Here is a 21,116-nt window from a genome sequence, read left to right on the forward strand (position 1 = left end):
TCCTGTAGCTCAGTGGTTAGAGCACTCGTTTTGCAAGTGAGAGACCCGAGTTGAATTCCAGGCAGAGGGCGAAACCTTGGGCAAGTTTCCTTACTCCACACAGAGCCTAATAATAATGCCTCCAAAACCCAAAACAATAATAAATTGGTCATTTTCAATCCACGACCGTTTGTGGGACATTGCTGTGCGCGATTGGCTGCCGCGTTCGCCCACAAATATACAGTCAATTCACTTTACAGCATATTCTGTGAAGCGCTTTGGGACGTCGAGAAGACGTGAAAAGCGCTATATCAAATGCAAGGATTATTATTATTATTATTCCCTCAAGGAAGGGCTGAGCCACCCTGTGACTGCAGTAGCGGGGCCTCGCCGCTGGGCGGGGGGGCGGCGCTGCCCCCCCAAACGTGCAGTAACTGGCCTTCGCCGCTGGGGGCCGCCCTGTGCCTGCAGTGACGGGGCGCCGCCGGGGGAGGCGTGGCCGGTTGTCATGGGCGGTTGGTCGGGTAACAGCGCTGCGGCCGAGGACTGTGCGTTGACGGGGCCGCGGGGGTCGGCGACGGCGAAGAGGAAGGCGGCGGCGGCGGCGGGAGGAGGAGAGGCAGCGGCGCCGCGGCTGCTGCTGGCGGGACTCTGTCATCTGGAGTGGAGGAGGAGGTGGGTGCGCGGCGCCGAGAGAGGCCGCTGATGGTCTGTGGGGGAGACCGCCGGGGGGAGAGCGCTTCGGGGAGTGAGGGGGAGATGGGGTGGGGGGGAGGGCTCGGCCAGGGTGAATGGCCGTGGGGGGGGGGTGGGGGGGGAGATGGCGGGGGGGGGGGGTTGTGGGGAGAGATGGCGGGGGGGAGAGATGGCGGGGGTAGGAGATGGGGAGATAGCGGGGGGGGGGGGTTGGGGGGGAGATGGCGGGGGGGGGTGATGGGGGAGGGCGAGATGGCGGGGGGTTGGGGGAGGGCGAGATAGCGGGGGGTTGGGGGAGGGCGAGATGGCGGGGGGTTGGGGGAGGGCGAGATGGCGGGGGGTTGGGGGAGGGCGAGATGGCGGGGGGTTGGGGGAGGGCGAGATGGCGGGGGGTTGGGGGAGGGCGAGATGGCGGGGGGTTGGGGGAGGGCGAGATGGCTGGGGGTTGGGGAGGGTGAGATGGCGGGGGGTTGGGGAGGGCGAGATAGCGGGGGGTTGGGGGAGGGCGAGATGGCGGGGGGTTGGGGGAGGGCGAGATGGCGGGGGGTTGGGGGAGGGCGAGATGGCGGGGGGTTGGGGGAGGGCGAGATGGTGGGAGGGGTGGGGGAGGGCGAGATGGCTGGGGGTTGGGGGAGGGTGAGATGGCGGGGGGTTGGGGGAGGGCGAGATGGCGGGGGGTTGGGGGAGGGCGAGATGGCTGGGGGTTTGGGGAGGGTGAGATGGCGGGGGGTTGGGGGAGGGCGAGATGGCGGGGGGTTGGGGGAGGGCGAGATGGCGGGGGGAGTGGTGGAGGGCGAGATGGCGGGTGGGGTTGGGGGAGGGCGAGATGGCGGGGGATTGGGGAGGGCGAGATGGCGGGGGATTGGGGAGGGCGAGATGGCAGGGGGTGGGGGAGGGCGAGATGGCGGGGGGTTAGGGGAGGGCGAGATGGTGGGAGGGTGGGGGAGGGCGAGACGGCGGGGGAGTGCGAGATGGCGGGGGAGGGTGAGATGGTGGGGGAGGGGGAGATGGCGGGGCGGGCGAGATGGCGGGGAGGGCGAGATGGTGGGGGGGGTGGGGAGGGCGAGATGGCGGGGGGGTGGGGGAGGGGGAGATGACGGTGGAGGGCGAGATGGCGGGGGGTGGGGGAGGGGGAGATGGTGGGGAGGGCGAGATGGCGGGGGGAGGGCGAGATGGCGGGGGGGTGGGGGAGGGCGAGATGGCGGGGGGTGGGGGAGGGGGAGATGGCGGGGGGGTGGGGGAGGGGGAGATGGCGGGGGAGGGCGAGATGGCGGGGGGAGGGGGAGATGGCGGGGGAGGGGGAGATGGCGGGGGAATGATGGGTCAGTGGGGTTAGCGGTGGGAGGTCAGTGGGGGTGATGGGTCGGTGGGGTTAGTGGTGGGGGGGCTCAGTGGGTGTGTGGGGCTGATACATTGATCGGGTTGGCGGGGGGGGGGGGGGCGTGAGGCAGTAGGGAGGGCGGTGGAGGGAGTCGGTGAGGAGTTTGATAATAATAATAATCCTTGCATTTAATATAGCGCCTTATCACGACTTCGAGAGTCTCAAAGTGCTTCACAGAATATACTGTAAAGTTTAATTGACTGTATTTTGTGGGCGAAATTCGGCAGGTGGTGAGGGTCATTAGGGTGGGGGTTAGGGTCTCACTCTCGGTTGTTGTGAGCTCGTCACTTGCCACAGCACTCTTTCTCCCTCCACAAACTGTGTGCAGGGGCGGGACGATCAACTGTGAATTGGTTTATTATCGAGCGGCAATAAGAATTATTATTAATAATTATAAATAATAATGATAATGTTTGAGATTGTTGTTGCAGCTGATATCTTTTGACGTTTTACTACAGTATTAAGTTAAAGCAGTCGGTGCCTTTTTTACACCATAACTCATTGATTCACAAGCAAACACGATAAGGTATTTACATCTGAACTCCAGGAATCAAATTGTGCCTATGTAGAAGCAAATGGTGAATGTATTTGTTAAAAATGTTTTTAATGTGGGCGATGCTGCAACCTTATCCACTTAACAGAGAGAAACAGGAGATTTTCAGGTGCATTTCCCTTGTATTTTTATGTTTACCCCCCCCATTTCCTGCAACTGCCTGTTACTTATTATAATAATAATAATAATAATCCTTGCATTCTATATAGTTCCTATAAAAGTTGAAACATCTCAAAGCGCTTCAAAGGTTAATGCTCCAAAGTGCAGACTGTCTTTTGTAGGGTTTGCACACAGCAATTAGTTACAAGCCAGAAAGTGAATGAGTAATTTATCAAGAAAATTATTGGGCAGGACCTTTCTTGTTTCAAATCGTGCCTTGGGATCTTCAGCATCAACCCGAACATGCAGACAGCACCTCATTTGGAGGACAGCACCTAAGACGATGCAGGGCTCCCTCAGGACTGCACTGGGATATCACCCTGGACTGTGAACTCAAAGCCCTGACATGGGGCTCAAACCCACAACCACTTGATCCAGCTGAGTAGGTGCTATCAATTGAGCCAAGTTGAATCCTTCTTGCATTTGATACAGCGCTTCACATAATAAGTTACTCTGAAGACTTATTATAAAGGCAAACCCAGCACATATTCTAGTCCAGCAACAGCTTTCAAATAGCAATAAAATGAATGGCTATATTTTGATAAATTTGAGTGAGGAACGATCATTGGTGAAAACACCAGGAAAATTCTATGTTCTTCAGCTCAGTTTGATGTCTCATCCAGAGAATAGTACCTACAATAACGCAGCACTCCTTCAGCCAACAGTGCATTGAGTAGCTGGGAGGCACTTCAACCCTTTATACATGGCTGTTCGGAGTTATCAGAGACTACTCAGGCTTGATTTTACTTCCCCCTGCTGTAATTTATCATTCACTTTAATGTTGTTTGTGGCATATTGCTGTGCACAAATGAGCTGGATTGTTTGACTACAAATACACAAAATATAAATTTTCAGTAAAATCATGTGAAGCACTTTGAGACATCCTCCACACATGAAAGGTACTGTACCAAACAAAAATGTCAGTTGCAAATACAAGAGGTAGAATATTGGGATATTGTTGTGTGTAAATTGGCTGCTGTATTCACCTACAAATGCAGTCATTACACTTTACAATAAAACTTATGAAGCACTTTGAGATATTTTGACAAGAGGATAAGAATGCTGTGTTAAAATAAGGATTATTATGCTACTCTTCATTGGGATATGGTAGCCAGGCACCTTCAATTACTTCGCCTAAATAATTATTCATGTGTGAGTCTTGACTGTGAATGTTGGCAGCCTATTTAATCACCTGGGGTATCATAGCTGAGCCCAATCCTCAGTCTTGCCCTCGTCTGACATTCACATACATGCACCTTCCAGCAGTCCAGCAGGAGGAGCAGGGATATTAGAAGCAAAAAAGGCTGAGATCAGCTAACTAAGAAATTACTGGGATTCAGACCTATAATAGTTTGCATTGCCTGGTGTTGCACCTAGCGGCAACTGGGCAAATGCTGGGGCTTGAGCTCAAAGTCTCTGCTGACACTCCAGTGTGCTGCAATGGCAGAGGTGCTACCCTTTAGATGAAACACTAAACTGTCCACCTATTCTTCAGATAGGTGTTGAGATCTGTTCAAAATTAGAAGAAGTTTCTCCCAGTGACCTGGCCAGCTTGCTTCAGTTAAATCAGTCATCACCTCATACCTGTTTGTGGTCACTTACACAAAATGGCCCTACCACCAAAACCAGTTACTACACTTGACAGCAATGTGGTAAGGCAATATTAAAAAAAAATTCCTTCTTGTATTTCTTTTGGTAAATAACAAATTCAGTATTGTGCAACCTCAATTATCTTCCAATTTCAATTATTCACGGTGGTGGGACGAAGGGTAGACGATGAAGGTTCCATTGTAGCTCACTCGACGTCTTTAAAAAGTAATGATGTTATAGCAAGCTGTGTTCCCCTACTGTGCCAACATACGGTCAGTCACTCCTTAGCTTCTCATATCTTATGCCTTTGCTTTGCTCATCAATGACTGGTTATTTATATTTTAATATAATTTCAATAATTTATTAGACGGCACGCAATAAGCAATTCACTGAGCTGACATATCCAACAAAACAAAACCTAGTTCTCAAAATAGAGAAAATGAAAACAAAAACTGCCACAGATGTCTCAATACATAATGGAGTTTGTGGTTTAACATTCTATCTGAAACCAATTTTGGGTGTGTCTCAAGGCTAAGCTCTGAGGCTGTGCTTTGTTGTGCTCTGAAACAGTACATAGCGAGCAAAAATAATGCTTTACTGTATGCTGCCCTTACAGAATTGAAAGTTTGCTTTAAATGTCAGACTTGTGCTTGCACAGCTTAGTGTACGCCCATTGTTAGGCCAAATTTGCCGTCAGCAGCTACTACAAAGGCAATCAGAGGTAGCAAGAAAAAGATTTACCCAGATAGAGATAACCTAATTTAATAATAATCCTTGCATTTGATATAGCGCCTTACCAAGTCTTCGAGATGTCTCAAAGCGCTTCACAGAATGTACTGTAAAGTGAATTGACAGTATATGTTGTGGGCGAAATGCGGCAGCCAATTGTGCACAGCAATGTCCCACAAACAGTCATTTGAAGTGACCTATTTATTATTTTTAATTTTTTTTAAAGGAATTATTACCCCCGGAAAAGAGATTTATCAATCGACTAAAAACTGGGTTCCTATTTACTGCTAGGTAAACAGAGCCGTGTGGAGTATGGAAACTTGCCCAACATTTCGCCTTGCCGAGAATCGAACTCAGGTCTCTCACTTGTGAGGTGAGTGCTCTCACTACTGAGCTACAGGACCTGTTTTTACCTTTATCTTGTTCTCCAGCTGGATGAATTGAAAACAGGGAACACCTATTTTGACAAATTTCATCAGATTTGCTGAGTGATTGATGACAATTATTACAATGTGTTAGCCTCCTCTCATCTTTGGATTCTGATTCTTTATCAAAGACACTTCCATGGTGACATACATACGTGGAACTCTTAAGACTGGTTTGGATAAGTCTTAAGCATGGTGATTTAGTTAGACAGCCAATTGACAAAAAAAAATTGGCAACAGTTGCTTTGAAATAGCAGTAATTTCAAAACCCTATTAGAAATCTATTGAATATGCCTCTGATTAAACACTTAAATTCTGCTTCCTGGAGAGCAGCACACTGCTTATCCCTGTGGTGGCATTCGTGTCTTAACAAAAGATGCTGTAAATGTAAGCATTTTGCATGTTGTTTTGGTTGTCCTTGAACACTTGTAACAGGTCAAATAACTCAGGAGTTAGGCAGTCTGCAATATTATACCACCTAAATAGGGAGAACGGTGAAAGGAGAAAATGTTGAAAGCTAACACCCAAAAAACTATTCCAACAATTCATCAACAAAAAAACAACTTTCATTTGTATAGCACTTTTTACATGGGATCAACATCTCAAAGATTCTCAGAGAGCAATAGGGAGTGGAAAATAAGAATTTAAGTGTCTTATTCAAAGACATGTTCAATGAAATATATTTTTAAAAGGGTTTTGAAAGAAAGGCGAGAAAGAGCAAGATAGAGGGACTCAAATGCAATGAATCTGTTGCTTGTTCTGTCCTAAAAGAAACATAAGAATAGCAGTAGGCCATTTGGTCAGTTGAGATTGTTAACACCATTTTAGTCCATGGGAACTCTGTTTTTAATCAATTTCCTTGCTTTTTCTTAATATTCCTTAATTCTTTGCTTCCCAATTATTTAACTTTTATGAAGCACCTCAATTGATTCTGAATCCAAAGCCTTAATACTGCTTTGCAATCTATTAACTTAGCCAGGTAGTTATTTTGTGTTGTACTGCACAACACATTTGTGAGACATTGACTGTTTAAATCTGCTGCAATTATACTGATCTTTAAACTTCTTGGTCTGTAATTAGGAGTGAAACATATAAGTGTCTCTTTTATTACAAAAAAATGCTCTACAACTGCTGCTGCAGGTTCTTTCCCTTTCTCCTTGGGAGGGCAGATGATTCAACCCTCATGTTTCTATATTGACTATTTTTTGTCAGTGAGGTGTCTGACACATGTGGAAACCAAACTCATCACCATATGTAATGAGTATCCAAACCAAAGAGAGTTCCGTGTATCCCACCTATACATTGAAATTCCAGGATGGAGGAATGCATCCTATTTACCTAATTCTGGAAAGGGTTAGCCTGCAAATTGGCAAGAGTTAAGGCTCAGGGACCCCAGAGAAAATATTGCGGTACTGCAATATAACCAGCTGAAACCGCATAGCTTGCCATTGAAAGTTCCTAATGCTTGTGCAGCTAGAGCCACCCTATGCTTTGGGGCTTTGGCTTGCAGGGTTAATGGCAGCTGAGTGGGAAGAGTCCCTGTCCCCAATGACTGGTCTGCCCTTCCAAGTCCTGCCAATGAGCCAGACTGGCTGGACTGAAATCAGCAGTGCCCTGATTCACAGGTAGGCTGTCATCAGCAGTGACCTGGAGTATTGCGCACCTGCCTGGCTCAGGAACCGGACTACTGAGTCCACCACAGAAAGTTGGCTCAATTCTCACATTCTGTTGCCAAACATGTCACATTGGAGCCAAGGAAGATAGTGTCTGTATTGAAGCTTCCAAGGAGCCTTTATGCTCCACTTTCTGACATTCTTCGCCCAAATCCTTAATTTATGCCTTCTTACAGTGCTTTCAAAACCTTAAAAGTATATGAGTATTATCTCTTTGACCATGCCTTTGCTCAGCCACCTCATACAGTATTCACCCTCCTCTCCTCCCTGCTGAGTAATTCCATTGTTATGAAGTGCTTTGTAATGTTTATCCTTCGTGAACATAAATAGATAAGTATATAAGTGCAAGTTGTTATTATGTATGAAAATTATCATTATTTTTTCTTTCTCACAAATGGCCTGCAGCTGACACTGAAACTCACCCTCGGGGAAAGTTCAACTGCAAACATTGGTCAAATCTGGATCCAAATGTGAGTTTGAGATTTGAAGGAGTGAATTGTTCCAATGTTTCCCAAGGATATCTTGCTTTTCTGTTTGTGATGAAAGGCTGAATTGTAGTTCAATCAATCTCGTTGATGCATGAGTGGAAACCATACACCTTGGGTCAAGATTCAAAATTGAGATTGTGGAAAATGGCTTACTATATAATTCAGACCAGCTGCTGTGTGTGGGCTGTGTTTGGTTTTGTTTTGAGCTCTAGTATGAAATATTTGTAAGATTATTTAACTATTGGTGTGTAACACAAGTGTTCTTGAGTTTGTCTTACGGTACCTTCAGCACGGACACTGTCCCCAGTGATGCTCAGTTAAGGAGGTTATTTCTGTAGTGCCAATTGATCAACTATTTGACTCAGAATCAAACTGGTTTGAGTCAGAAACTGACTTGTCATTGTTTGGGTTTAGGGTTTCTAAGACGAGTTTTTTTCCTGCCCCTGGAGTACGTTAAGTACTATTGTTAATTGGTCATTAATTCTTGTATGATATGAGGAGTGTAGAAAAGCTGTAATAAAAAAGAGCAGAGTGAATACTAAACACAACTCTCTGACGTGAACTGGTATTGTAGTTATTTATTATTTGGGTTGGGCAGTTTTTAATTGTGACTGAAGTGGAGACTGCAGAACGGATTCGTTGAATGTGTATTGTTGAATGGATAAGGGCTATTGTAAAGTCCTTAGCGTATTGGTTAGAGGACTTGCCTCGTAAGCGAGAGGACCCGGGTCAGATTTCCGGGCAGGGTGAAACCTTAGGCAAGTTTCCTTTCTCCGCACGCCTCTGTTCACCAAGAAGTAAGTACGAACCCAGTTGTTAGTCGATTGACGGATCGCTTTCTGGGGGTAATAATCCCTTAAAATAGTAATAAATAGGTAATTTGGTCACCCAATTCACTACTGTTTGTGGGACACTGCTGAACACAATTGGCTGCCACATTTCACCCAGAAAATATAGTCAATTTACAGTATATTCCGTGTAGCGCTTTGATAAGGTGCTATATCAAATGAAAGTATTATTATATTATAAGGGGGCGCTACAGTTATTTATTTGCAGTTGGAGGCATTGAAAAGAAAAATACAGGCCAATGATTAAGGTAGGTCTTTGGTGGATACTACCCACCCCGCCCGCTGGCGCCCACCCCCCGCCCGCTGGCGCACACCCCCCGCCCGCTGGCGCCCACCCCCCGCCCGCTGGCGCCCACCCCCGCCCGCTGGCGCCCACCCCCGCCCGCTGGCGCCCACCCCACGCCCGCTGGCGCCCACCCCCCGCCCGCTGGCGCCCCCCCACCTCCCTCGCTCCCCCCACCAGCCAGTAACTTAAGGAAATTTTATTTTACAAAACTCTTCCCCCCTCCGTGTTTATTAAAGTTTCCATATATATATTGAGACCTGTGCTCTTGGACCTGATTGGAACTGTTTTTTTACCTTCTACTTCACTACTTCAGAGACTTGACTTTATTTATTTGTTCAACTGCAATATGTCCATTTTATTATGAATGGCTGACTTAGCATTCACTCCACTTGGGTTGTGCATACATCTGTGCTTCAAGTGTAAAAAGCTACTTGTTAAAGTCTGCGACTAAATAATTGAAACACATTTTCAATTTAAATATAATTTCTATTGCCTCATCAAGGCAGCTCTTTTGTATTGGGCTGGCTGAACAGATTGAAGCTGTGCGTTCCCACCCACCTGCTGCCTGACCTAGTTTCCCAGTCAATTTGTAAGAAATAAGGAGGTGATGAGCTCATCATCATTCCTGTCACCCAACTCTGCACAAAGATGGGTGAAGGGAAGGTAGACTGAAATGTCCAGTATTTCTGCTATTTACTTTCAAAGAGTTGTTTAGTTCTCCTACTCTGTTTATTCATTTGTTGCACACTAATTTTCTTCACCCACTCTTATTTAAACACGTGAATAATATTCCTGTCACCCGCCTTTCTCTGATAAAAAGAACAGTTGAGCTTCACTAAGTAACTAAGTTGCCCTTATTGTTCTTCAGACCATTTCCAGTGCTTACGTTTTTTAGGTACAACAACCAAACCTGGATTTACTGCTCTCTTGCGGTTCTAGCAAAGATTCAAAGATTTCTGTTAACAACCAGTGTTACTTTACACGATACACAACCTATGGTGTGTTAACATTGCAGCTTAAAATCATTGCTTCACAGTATAATAGTATTCAGGCAAGAATTTCTCTCACGTCATCTTTAATGATATACCCTTTATTGTATAATTAAACATAAGTTGTAAAAGTCACAGAAATTCCCAGTGATCTAATCAAGCAGACGGGAGGTCATATCGATCGAAGTATATGCTACTTACATTGTAATATATTGTAATATATATTTTTATATGGTTTGCTATCCTATGTTTAGTCAGTTTCTATGTCTGGTATTAGGAAAGATTATTTCTTGAAAAATTAGCATTAAAGACGTCAGTGGCTAATCCTCTTGTAAACAACTCAAGGGCACATAGTACATTCATGATACCTGTTGTTGTAACTTCCCCAACCCCTCCCTCATCCACACCTTCCCAACTCTCTTCCTCCCCCAAACTCCACAGATATCCTCCTTCCACAAACCCCCAAACCCCTTCTCCCTGCCCCCTCCCCCACCTTTTCACATTGCCCTCCAAAATGTCCACTCCTTGTCAAACAAAGCTCTCACTATCCACAACCTCATCCTGGATGAATGCATTGATCTCTGTGGGCTTGCGGAAAACTGCCTCCACATCTGGTTGCATATTCCACCATACTGTAACATAACATAACCCTAACAGACGCAGTAGTGGGTGGCCCTCATTTCCAAACCTCCCTCGGAGTATCCCCATATTGCTATGGCTCTTTCCCGTCCTTCACAGCGACGGAGTCTGATAACGAGCCAGGGGAGAGGGAGGGGGGAGGTGACCGTAACCACAATAAAATAGGAATGTCTTTATGCAGGACTTGAAGATGGGGATGGAGGGGGCAAGGCAGAGGGACCAAGGGAGAGAGTTCCAGAGTTTTGGGGGTAGTGGCTGAAGGCGTGCCCACCAATGGTGGAACGGAGTGCACGAGGGGTAAAGAGGATGCCGCAGCCAGCTGAACAGAGGCAGCGGGTGATGGAATGGAGGATAAGTAGGTTGGAGGATTATAGGTATGGAGCTGCGAAGGCATGAAGGGATTTGAAAACAAGTGAGAGGATCTTGAAGTCAATCCGTTCAGTGATTGGGAGCCAGTGGAGCCTGGCAAGGACTGGTGTGATGGGGGTACGGAGTTTCGTACAGGTGAGTATCTGGGTGGCGGAGTTTTTAATTCATTGGATTTTGTGTATGGTGGAGCTGGGGAGACCAGCGAGGAGGGTATTGGAATAATCCAGCCAGGAAGTGACAAAGGCGTGGACCAGAGTTTCAGCTGCGTCGTTTGTGAGGCATGGACCGAGGTGGGTGAGAGGTGGAAAAAAGTGGTCCTGGTCAGGGAATTGATATGTGGTAGAAAGAAAAGCTGGGGATCGAGCCTGATGCCTAAGGGTTTAGAGTCTAAGTGAGAGCCCAGGGAGGTTGAGGAGTTCAGACCCACAGGAGCGAAGAGGTTAATGGGAACCAAAGAGTATGGCTTCCATCTTGCCGACATTCAGCTGCAGGAAATTTGCACTCATAAGGCCTTAATGTCCATCAAACAAGTTGGCAGGACATCAGCAGACTGGGAGCTACAGCTAAAGGACGTGAAGTAGATTTGAGTGTCATCCGCATACATGTGGAAGTTGACCCCATGCCTGTGGATGACTTCACCAGAGGGAGCAGGAAGATAAGGAAAAGAAGGGGGCCAATGGAACCTTGGGTACCCTGCAGATGACCGGGCGGGGGCGAGAGGATAAACCATTGGCCAAGATAAAGTGCTGGCGGTTGGTTAAATAGGAATCGAACTATGTGAGAGCGGTCCCACTAAAGTCAATGAGGGAGGAGAATCGGTGGAGGAGGATGGCGTGGTCAACTGTGTCGAACGCAGTGGAGAGGTCCAGGAGAATGAGAGGCAGTGGGACTCTTGGTCTTGGTCATATGTTACTTTGACGAGCGTGTCTGTACTGGGCGGAAACCGGACTGGAGGGGTTTGAGTAAGGAGTGGAGGGTGGGGTGTGAGCGATGATGGTTTGCAGCAACGCGTTCCAGGGCCTTCGCCAGGAAGAGCAGGTTTGAAATGGGGCGGTATTGCATGAGGTTGAGTAAGTTTTTTAAGGAGGGGAGTGAGGACAGCTGTTTTGAGGGGGGTGGGACTGAGCCTGAGGAGAAGGACTGATTTATGGACTATGAGCTGAAAGTTCTGACATTGGTCTTCAACCCACAACCCTCTGACTCAGAGGCAACAGTGTGGGCTGACACCAGTAATATCAATGCTGGAAAAGTGTTCATGAGACTTCAAAATAAACTAAAGATTTGTATTGATTCTTTTTAACTGCTTTTGGCACCAAAGTTAATCAACTTTTTATTGACATTAAATGCCGTTTGGCATTCATTTATCAAGTCACTCGAGGGCTATTTAATGAAATTTGTTTTTTTTACATATAGTAGTAGTATTTTGAAAAATAGCAGCCTTAGCTTAATAGTGCATCTAATACAACAACAACAAATTTGTATAGCACCTTTCATGTCGGGAGGACGTCCCAAGGTGTTGGACAATCAGTGTTTCATATCCGAGCTGGGGTTCGGGATCGTGGAGGGTGGAGGTTAGGGGGGGACGGAGGGTGACTGAAGTCACAGTCAAAATGGAGGATCTTGAAGGAGGCAAGAGGGGGGGGTGAGTCGGAGGGACTGCGAGGTGGAGTTCCAGTGGGTGTGAGCAGTGTGGCAGAAGGCCCCCCACCAACGGTGGGGCGGGCAAGGCGGGGTACATGAAGCAAGTCGGAGCCCTCTGAGGGGAGGGATCGGGCAGGTTGGTAGGTGGGGTCAGGAGATCGCAGAGGTAGGGGAGAGCAAGACCATGGAGGGCTTTGAAGATGATCTTGAACTGTATCTCTGTGATGGGAAGCCAGTGGAGTCGGGTGAGGATGGGGGTGATAGGGTTGCAGAGCCTGGTGCGGGAGAGGACATAAGCTGCAGAGTTCTGGATGATCTGCAACCTATGGAGGGAGGAGTTGGGGAGCCCTACATGCAGGGAGTTTGAGTAGTCGAGCCTGGATGTTACGAATGCGTGTTTGAGGGTCTCGGCAGCCTGTGTTGTGCGACAGTGGCGGAGCCGAGCAATGTTGTGGAGGTGGGGGAAGGCAGAGCGGGTCATGGCATGGATGTGGGGTAGAAAGGTTAGTTGAGGGTCAGTACATTAATGGCAAGTCATATTTTCTCAATATTGAATAGTTTTCACACTTAAAATTGACAATTGAAATAAATTTTAGGGGACAGTTTCACACAATTGAAGCAACATTCATTTTATATGTTACAAAGACTCAAATGGTGGAATTTGTCAGGAAAATAGTCTTGATCCATTGGAGATGAAACTAGGGTTTATGATACTGGAGTGCAGGAAATTCACAAATAGCAGCTGATTACTGTTCTGTGGGAGTTACACAGTGGTTATTTTAATGGAGGTTACAAAGAAAGGAGAAATTCAAATGGAAGCACCTTTTATAATCTCTTTTTTTTATCATTCTCCTACAGTTTATATTTAAGCAGCATTTCTTTGGTGTGGATAAATTAATTAAATACACTGAATTAGCAATTCCTTGCAGTTTTGTTGCTCATGATTTAGATACCACACTACTAGCTTGTCTAACAGCCTTGTGGCATAATGAAGACACTTCTTGAAATGAAAGTTGGCATTTGCTCCTGTTCCCAAACATTTTCCTGATATTGTTTGCAATTTGATAAGCTTCACAAATATCCACAATGATACTGTGTTTCTGAAACCGAGTTGAAACCAGGTGTGGGTTTCAACCACAGTCATTACTTGCAGCTGTTATCTATTGGACACTGGGTCCTGTAGATGATAGCCCTGGACCTTTATTCTTTTGAGAATAAGCTGAAAGAGATTTAGAGGTGTTAGTTGATTCATCACTCATCAGGTCAAAACAGTGTGAGACAACAATAAACAAGGCAAACAGAAGGGTCGACTTTATTGACAAATCAATGTAGTTCAGGTCCCCAGAAGTCATGTTGAAGTTATACAGCACTCTGGTCAGGCTGCACCTAGAGTACTTTATATAGTCTGGTTGTGGTAAATATAGGGAGCTGCCCAGGCTCTAGAGGTAGTGTAAAAGTATGATCTGCAATGTTGGAGGAATAAACTGAATAACAGTCAGTCTTGAAAAGACTTGTATCCGAGGGAACCATACGTAGGTATACATGATTTTTCATTGAATTGAAAAGTAAACTCAGAACAATACTTTCAGATATGCCAGGGGAGCAGAACAAGAATCAGGGGAGCAAAGCACAGTTTCAGGACCGATTCCAGAAAGTGCTTTTTCACCCAGAGGGCAATTAACGACTGGAATAGATTACGAGGATGATACTAAGGCACAACCCATTTAAAGAACAACTTGATTCTATGATGGGAAAAAGGTGGGATGCCTATTCTCGAAGGATGAAAATGGGCCAATGGTCCTTCTTTATTGAAATCGATCTTTGTGAAATTACTTCTTATTGTTTTGTGTTAGAAATGTTAGTAAACCAAAACAAGTAATTTTCTCAGTATATACTTGCTCATATATATTACCATTACTGTAAACAAAATGCTTAATCAGCAACTGGAATAATTATTTTCTATTGAACTCATTCACAGAAGGTCATGAGTGATGATCATTTTTACCTCCCATAATATAGGCTAAACACATTTAATTTTTAAAACTTGTTGCAAGTTTAGCCAATTTACGCAATATATAATATAAACTTACTTGATATGTTTGAGGTAGAAAATGTCTTGTTGGTATTCATCCATCCAAAGAAAAGCTTATTGACATTTAAAAGCTTTTAATAAAGTAAATGAATGAATGTTGAAAAGCTTATTGTCCAAAGAAAAGCTTATTGACCCAGCACCTCAGGACATCCTCCCGACTTGAAAACCGCTATATAAATGCAATTTCCTGTTGTATTTATTGACTAGTTTTGACCAGGTTGTTGCATGCACTTTTACACATCCACACCTTTGACCTACTCCCTCTGCTTTGCCAACTATGACCTGCTCCATGTTGACTGCCCCTTATCCCTATCATCATTAGCAAGCATCAGCCACCTTGGCCCTGTTCTCTGAAGCTCCACCTTGCACTCTCCCTCTTCACTTTCATAATTTTTCTAAAAAAAACATATTTTGACTATGTCTTCAGTCTCTCCTACACTCGTCAGACTCCCACATCATCTCTGTTATGCCCTCTGAGACATTTTACTCTATGAAAGGTGGCTGTAAGTGCAAGTTATTCTTGATGCAGTGAGTTCTACAATAGTGTACAGCTGTTTTTCTGGCTATAGAATATATTTTGCAACGGTGTGATAAAATGAAAATAAACTATTAAAAAGTTTGATTATTTGAGGACCCAATAAAGTTAGTGGACTACGATTATCCTAAGCAATGTAATTTACTTGGGTTTTTAAGAGGGACTTATTAAATTCCGTAAAATAAGCTTTTAAGAAAGATTAGGGCTCCCATAATTGGTGGCAAAATTACAAGCTCAATTGAAAATTAGGTTGGTAATAAAAAGCTGGAACAAATCATAAATGGAGCAATGACCAGTTCTGTAGGAGTCTATTCTGAGTCCCCTGCTATTTTTACTCTTCATAAATTCTTTGGAAAGGGTGCTTCTAAGTAATACAATCTTGATGACATCACCAAACTTTGTGGCTCAGTGATTAGTATTGGGCTGATAAATCGATTCAAAGAAATCTGTACCAATTAAGTAGATGGACTAAGAAATGGTAGATGGATTTTGATGTGGCTATATTGCTACAGGAACTGTAGAATGTGTACATAATGAATGGATTCCCATTAGTGAATGTGAAAAGGGAAAGGGGTTTGGGGACAATTATCAACCATTCACTGAAAATATCCAGTCAATGTGAAACGGTTATCAACAGGGTAATGTACTGAAACACATCTTAAAGGTATTTTTAATTAGAAGTTAACGCAGGTTATCTTAACCTATAAATCTTTGGTAAATGCATGTTTGGAGGAACGTGTCTTTTTTTTAAATTTACCTTGAAATTTACCTTGGTTCAGTTCCCACCCCCCTAAAAACATCACCCCCATCTTGAAAAAACCTTCCCTGGATCCATCCCTCTTCAGCTACCGCCCCATCGCTAACCTCCCATTCCTCTCCAAGGTCCTGGAACGAGTCGTTGCGTCCCAGCTCCGCTCCTTTCTCTCTCGCCATTCCCTCTTTGAACCCCTCCAATCCGGCTTCCGCGCTGCCCACAGCACAGAAACAGCCCTGGTCAAAGTCACTAATAACATTCTGAACATCTATTATCAGGGCTCCCTCTGCCTCCTTGTCCTCCTCGACCTCTCTGCTGCCTTGGACACTGTCGACCACTCCATCCTCATACACCGCCTCTCCGCTTTACTCAATCTTCACGGATCTGCCCTTGCCTGGTTCGATTCCTATCTCTCTCACCATCTCCACTTTGTTGCCTCTAACGGTTTCTCCTCCAGCCCCCGCACTGTCACCTCTGGTGTCCCCAAGGCTCTGTCCTTGGCCCTCTCCTCTTTAATATCTACATGCTCCCCCTTGGTGACATCATCCGCAGACATGGGGTCAACTTCCACATGTATGCGGATGACACCCAACTCTATCTTTCTGCCTCCACCCTCAACTCCAGGACCACTGCTGTCCTGACAGACTGCCTGTCGGACATCAAGTCCTGGATGAGGACAAATTTCCTACAGTTGAATGTGAACAAGACTGAGGCCCTCCTGATTGGCTCGCGCAGGGCCTCAGGACCTCAGGCTTTGGCAGCATCAACCTCCATGGTTGCACACTACGACTCACCAAGCCAGTCAGGAACCTAGGTGTCTTGTTCGAAACTTGTTCTGAAACTCTTGTTCATGCCTTCATCACCTCCAGGCTCGACTATGCAAATGTCCTGCTTGTTGGCCTTCCCAACTCCTCCCTCCACAGGCTGCAGAGAATCCAGAACTCTGCAGCCCATGTCCTCTCCCGCACCAAACTCCATGCCCCATTTCCCCCACTCTCACCCGACTCCATTGGCTCCCTATCCTTCAGAGGATCCAGTTCAAGATCCTGGTCCTCACATACAAAGCCCTCCATGTCCTCACCCTACCTCTGCGAACTCCTAAGCCCCTACCAACCCGCCCGTTCCCTCCGTTCAGCCGGCTGTGGCCTGCTCCACGTCCCCTAACCCACCCACCCCACCATTAGCGGGAGAGCCTTCAGCCACTCTGCCCCCAACCTCTGGAATTCCATCCCCCGTCACTCCGCCTCGACCCCTCATTAGCCTCCTTCAAGTCCCGCTCAAGACCCTCCTCTTCGACCATGCCATTGGCCACCCCTCTTCCCCTCCCCTCCCTTCCCCCTAACCGACCCCAACTCGGGTATGAAATGTTGTACTCTGTCCAGCGCCTTGGGACATCCTCCCGACGTGAAAAATCTATACAAATGTAATGTTGTTGTTGAAATGCATATTGAGGATTTGAAAAAGATGCAGAGAAGAGAAACCAGGCTGATTCTTAAAATGTAAGTTACAAGGATTTGTTTTAATAGAATTTAACTTTCTCCTTTTGTGAAAATCTATACTTTAGATTCTAGGGAGAGTCTTGTATGTGTAAGCTGGCTATTTTAAGTTGTAGTCAGAGAACATGAACACATGAATACAAAATTAACAAGGCTTAAAGAAGACTAAAGATTAGATTTTTTCCCTCAGAGTCGTTTATATTATATTGAATAAATTCCCATTCAAAATTTATGTAAAAAGGCTCAGTGAATATTTGTTTAATATCAGGATTGAAGGCTAGAAGAATAAGCGCTGAAAGATAATTGCTCTGTGAAGGCCCAGAATACCTGCTGGGACCCCAGAAATATCACCTGTGAATAATTAATGGATGAATAATGTGAGACTGATATTTTGGAATGTCATTAGATAGAAGTTCAGTTGGAGAAATTTCAGTTTTAGCCTTGGAAATTTTACTTCTAGTTATTTGCTTCTGTTAAGAGATTAAATCGGAATTAAGTTTATGATGGTGCGAATTGCAAATGACGTATAAACGGTCTTTTGGAAGGACAAAGCATTTTTTATTGTTCATGGGATGCTTCACATATATGGAAACCCATCACCATCATGTTTGATAGTATTCAAACCAGACTGAGAATTCCACATATGTATGCCATCTTTGCATGGAAATTTCCCTGTGTCAGGAATGGAATACACACTCTCCCTGGGGGAGAATATCAGACACAGGATGTGGCGGGTCTTATCTTGTGGGTACCCTAAAGAGTGTGTTGGGGTTAACGGGAGCTTAGTGGGAAGAATCCCAAAGAGTCAGTCTGGCTAGTATGTAATCAACCCTATCCTGGGGAACGCTGTACTTGGCTGGTTGATACTGCAATAATATGAATGTGTGTTAAGTGTGCAATTTCAATGTTAACAATAGGGGAGAAATTCAAACTGGATCTTGACTTAGATTTTATCCTCCTTGGTGGGCAGGTAAGAAAGGTCTCCTTGGAGCTGAACTGGCTCCAAGGTGACATGTTTGGCAACAGAATGTCAGAATCGGGCCAGCCCTCTGTGGCAGTCTCAGTCGTCCAGTTCCAGAGCCAGGTGATCCGCAATATATCAGGGCACTGGTGATGACAGCACAGGATGAGCACACACACACCGCAGGACTTGGAAAGGCAAACCAGTATTGGGAGCAACTCAGTTCCTGTTAACCATAAAAAAAAATTGCTAAAAGAACCTGCATAAAACTGGCTTCAAAAATTAAGACTGAATTTAAGAATTTTCCCAAATTTCCACACTCGAAAATGCTAAGGAATAAGTCAGTCAAGCCCCAGGTGGATTTTGCCCTATGAGGTTAGAGATAAAGAACTTAAACAAGTGAATTATTGAAAGTAAGGATATTCTTACATGATAACTTAATTACACAAAGCTTTTAACACATTAGATTTTATCTTTAGTAATAATTGTGAATATTTAGAGGCTGTATTTGAGTGTGACATAAATATCTTCATGACAAGCTGACAGCATAACTTACTATTGGCCTTTATTTACAACGAGTGAAGTATTTTCCATCTGGAGTAAAAAAAATTAATTATATGCATCTAAAGCATTAAAATAATGTAAAGAAACCTAAACACAATTTTTATGCACATGAGGTGGAAAAAATATAATACTGTAGTCAAGCCTTATTCTCACAAATTGTATCGAAGTCTTTGTTTTAAACTCAGTGTAACCAGTAAAGGAAATCAAAATTTGATAAATCAGCCTGTTGGGTTCAAAGGCATGGTTAGTAGTGGAGTAAACCACACTTGTTGCCTGGAACAAAGGTTTGAAAAGACCAGTTTATTCTGTTAGCTGAAAATTTATATTAGGAATCCGTGAACAGAGCAACCAAAGTCTCTTGTATTTTATATTTTAAAGCTTGTATACTTAATAAGGCAGAAAGGTTACATTCGTTCAACAACCTCGTTACAATACAATACAATTTTGGTCAGCCACGTGTCTGACACATGCGGAAACCCATCACCATGTTTAAAAGTATCCGAACCAAGCTAAGATTTCCATGAATCCCACCTACACGTGGAAATTCCAGACATAGATTGTTGGAATGTGCACTCATTCCCTGGAAGGATGCATCCTGTTTACCTAATTCCGGAAAGTATTAGGTGTAGGTTGGCAAGAGCCAAGACTTTGGGTCCCCAGATTGTGCGTTAAGGTACTGCTTGACTAACCAGCTGAAACTACATAGCTTGTCATTGTCTGGCAAGCTTTCCTACTGCTTGTCCAGCGAGGACCACCCTACCACTTAGGGCTGTTCCAATGAGTGAAATGTAGAGTGTTGTCCTCAGATTTTAATTTCACTTAAGATGTGATGTAAAAGCTTGACCTGGGGGATTTTGTGGTTGTGAGCTAACGGTGCAATATGTTTTTGATAGGTGCAATTTATAATAACGAGCAGCAAACACTGTCTTTTCCAAATTGTAGTTAAATCTTTCAATCGGCCAAAGTAATCACCTCTTAATAAATTTACTCACTTTAAAACTTAACTTTATGTTCCGCGAGATTAAACTTTCCTTTTTATTCTTTTTGAACTTTCTCCCCTGTGGCTTGCACCACACTCCCTGGTTGACTGACATTCAGCTTGCAGGTATCTGCCAATATCTCACTGAAATCAGCAGGTACTAGGGGAATGCATAAGAACAACCTGACAACCTAGGGTGATTGTAGCACCAATTCTTTCTTCTTCCCTCTGCTTGATATTTCCCTGCAGCAGCAGGCTTAGATTTGGAATCCAATGAGTTTGGGCGATTGCTGACTTCAAGGAATGATCTGTTCTGGTGCTGTGAATCAGTACTCTTGTCGAGCTGCACCACCTGTTTTGATTTACAAAATAGATTTAACAGAATAAGAAGCTTGCACGTAAACCTAGTAATATACTAAAAGGTGTGGTTGTATATGCTCACTTCCACTTTTTTTTTGCATTTAGCTTTCTGGACAGTGAATTTTTCTGTGGGATCAAGGAGAATGTTTGCACAAGTGTCCTGGTTCCCATATTAATAATAAATAATTGATCCTTGTTTTTGATGTAGCACCTTCATGTCGTCGATGTCTCTAAAGCGTTTTACAGGATTTTATGTGAAATACTGTGACTGCATTTGTAGGCAATCGAGGCAGCCAATTTACGCGTGTTGATGTCCCACAAACAGCCATGAAATGAAGGAACAATTTTATTTGATGGAATTGTTGGCTAGTAAACTGGGAGAAACTCACTTTTCCTCAAACAGTGCTATGAGATCTTTAACATTCACCTCAACAGGCAGGTGGGACCTCTATCTGAAAGTCGACACCAACAATTCAGTTGTCTCCATCACTATATTGGAGTGTCAGCCTATATCTGATAGTTCAAAATACGATATTAATGTGAGACTTGAACCCAGTCTTTTGTAAAAGTGCTATCGGCTGAGCCAGGCTGACACCCTATGAGAAGAGCATTGTGCAGCGTATCCTGCTAACACTCTAGTGGTCAAGGTTGGAAACTCCCCTGAATCGGAATTGTTATTGGAAATTGAATTTACAAAATGCAAACAAAATTATAGTGCTCTGTGTTTTGTGGAAATTTGCAACTTTATTTCAGCTTTAAGTTCTTACAAATTTTACCAGTACATCCTTATTCTTTGTTGAAGCTTTTTTGAATGAATTAAATTGAAAAAACATTCATTTGAGACGGCTGACATGCTTGATGCTCCAAATGTAGGTTTGGCTGCTTTAATCTCTTGTCAGTCTGATTTAATGCTGTTTTTATTTGCAGCAG

The 21,116-nt window shown here is 44.7% G+C and overlaps 1 protein-coding gene across 2 annotated transcripts in view; it reads left to right on the plus strand.

Moving 5' to 3' along the window:
* The first annotated feature begins 581 nt into the window (after positions 1-581).
* Positions 582-21,116, plus strand: part of chst10 (carbohydrate sulfotransferase 10) — a 58,370-nt gene continuing 37,835 nt past the window's right edge. The window contains exons 1-2 of one of the 2 annotated variants that reach the window (XM_007885350.2): positions 5,434-5,460; positions 7,591-7,655. The gene's annotated coding sequence lies outside the window, so the exon portion shown is untranslated. Of the gene's footprint in view, positions 655-5,433; positions 5,461-7,590; positions 7,656-21,116 lie in introns of those variants that run through there. The other variant, XM_042334448.1, reaches the window with a different exon arrangement.

Source organism: Callorhinchus milii, unplaced genomic scaffold, assembly GCF_018977255.1.
Source record: "Callorhinchus milii isolate IMCB2004 unplaced genomic scaffold, IMCB_Cmil_1.0 Scaffold4, whole genome shotgun sequence".
Lineage (NCBI taxonomy): Eukaryota > Metazoa > Chordata > Chondrichthyes > Chimaeriformes > Callorhinchidae > Callorhinchus > Callorhinchus milii.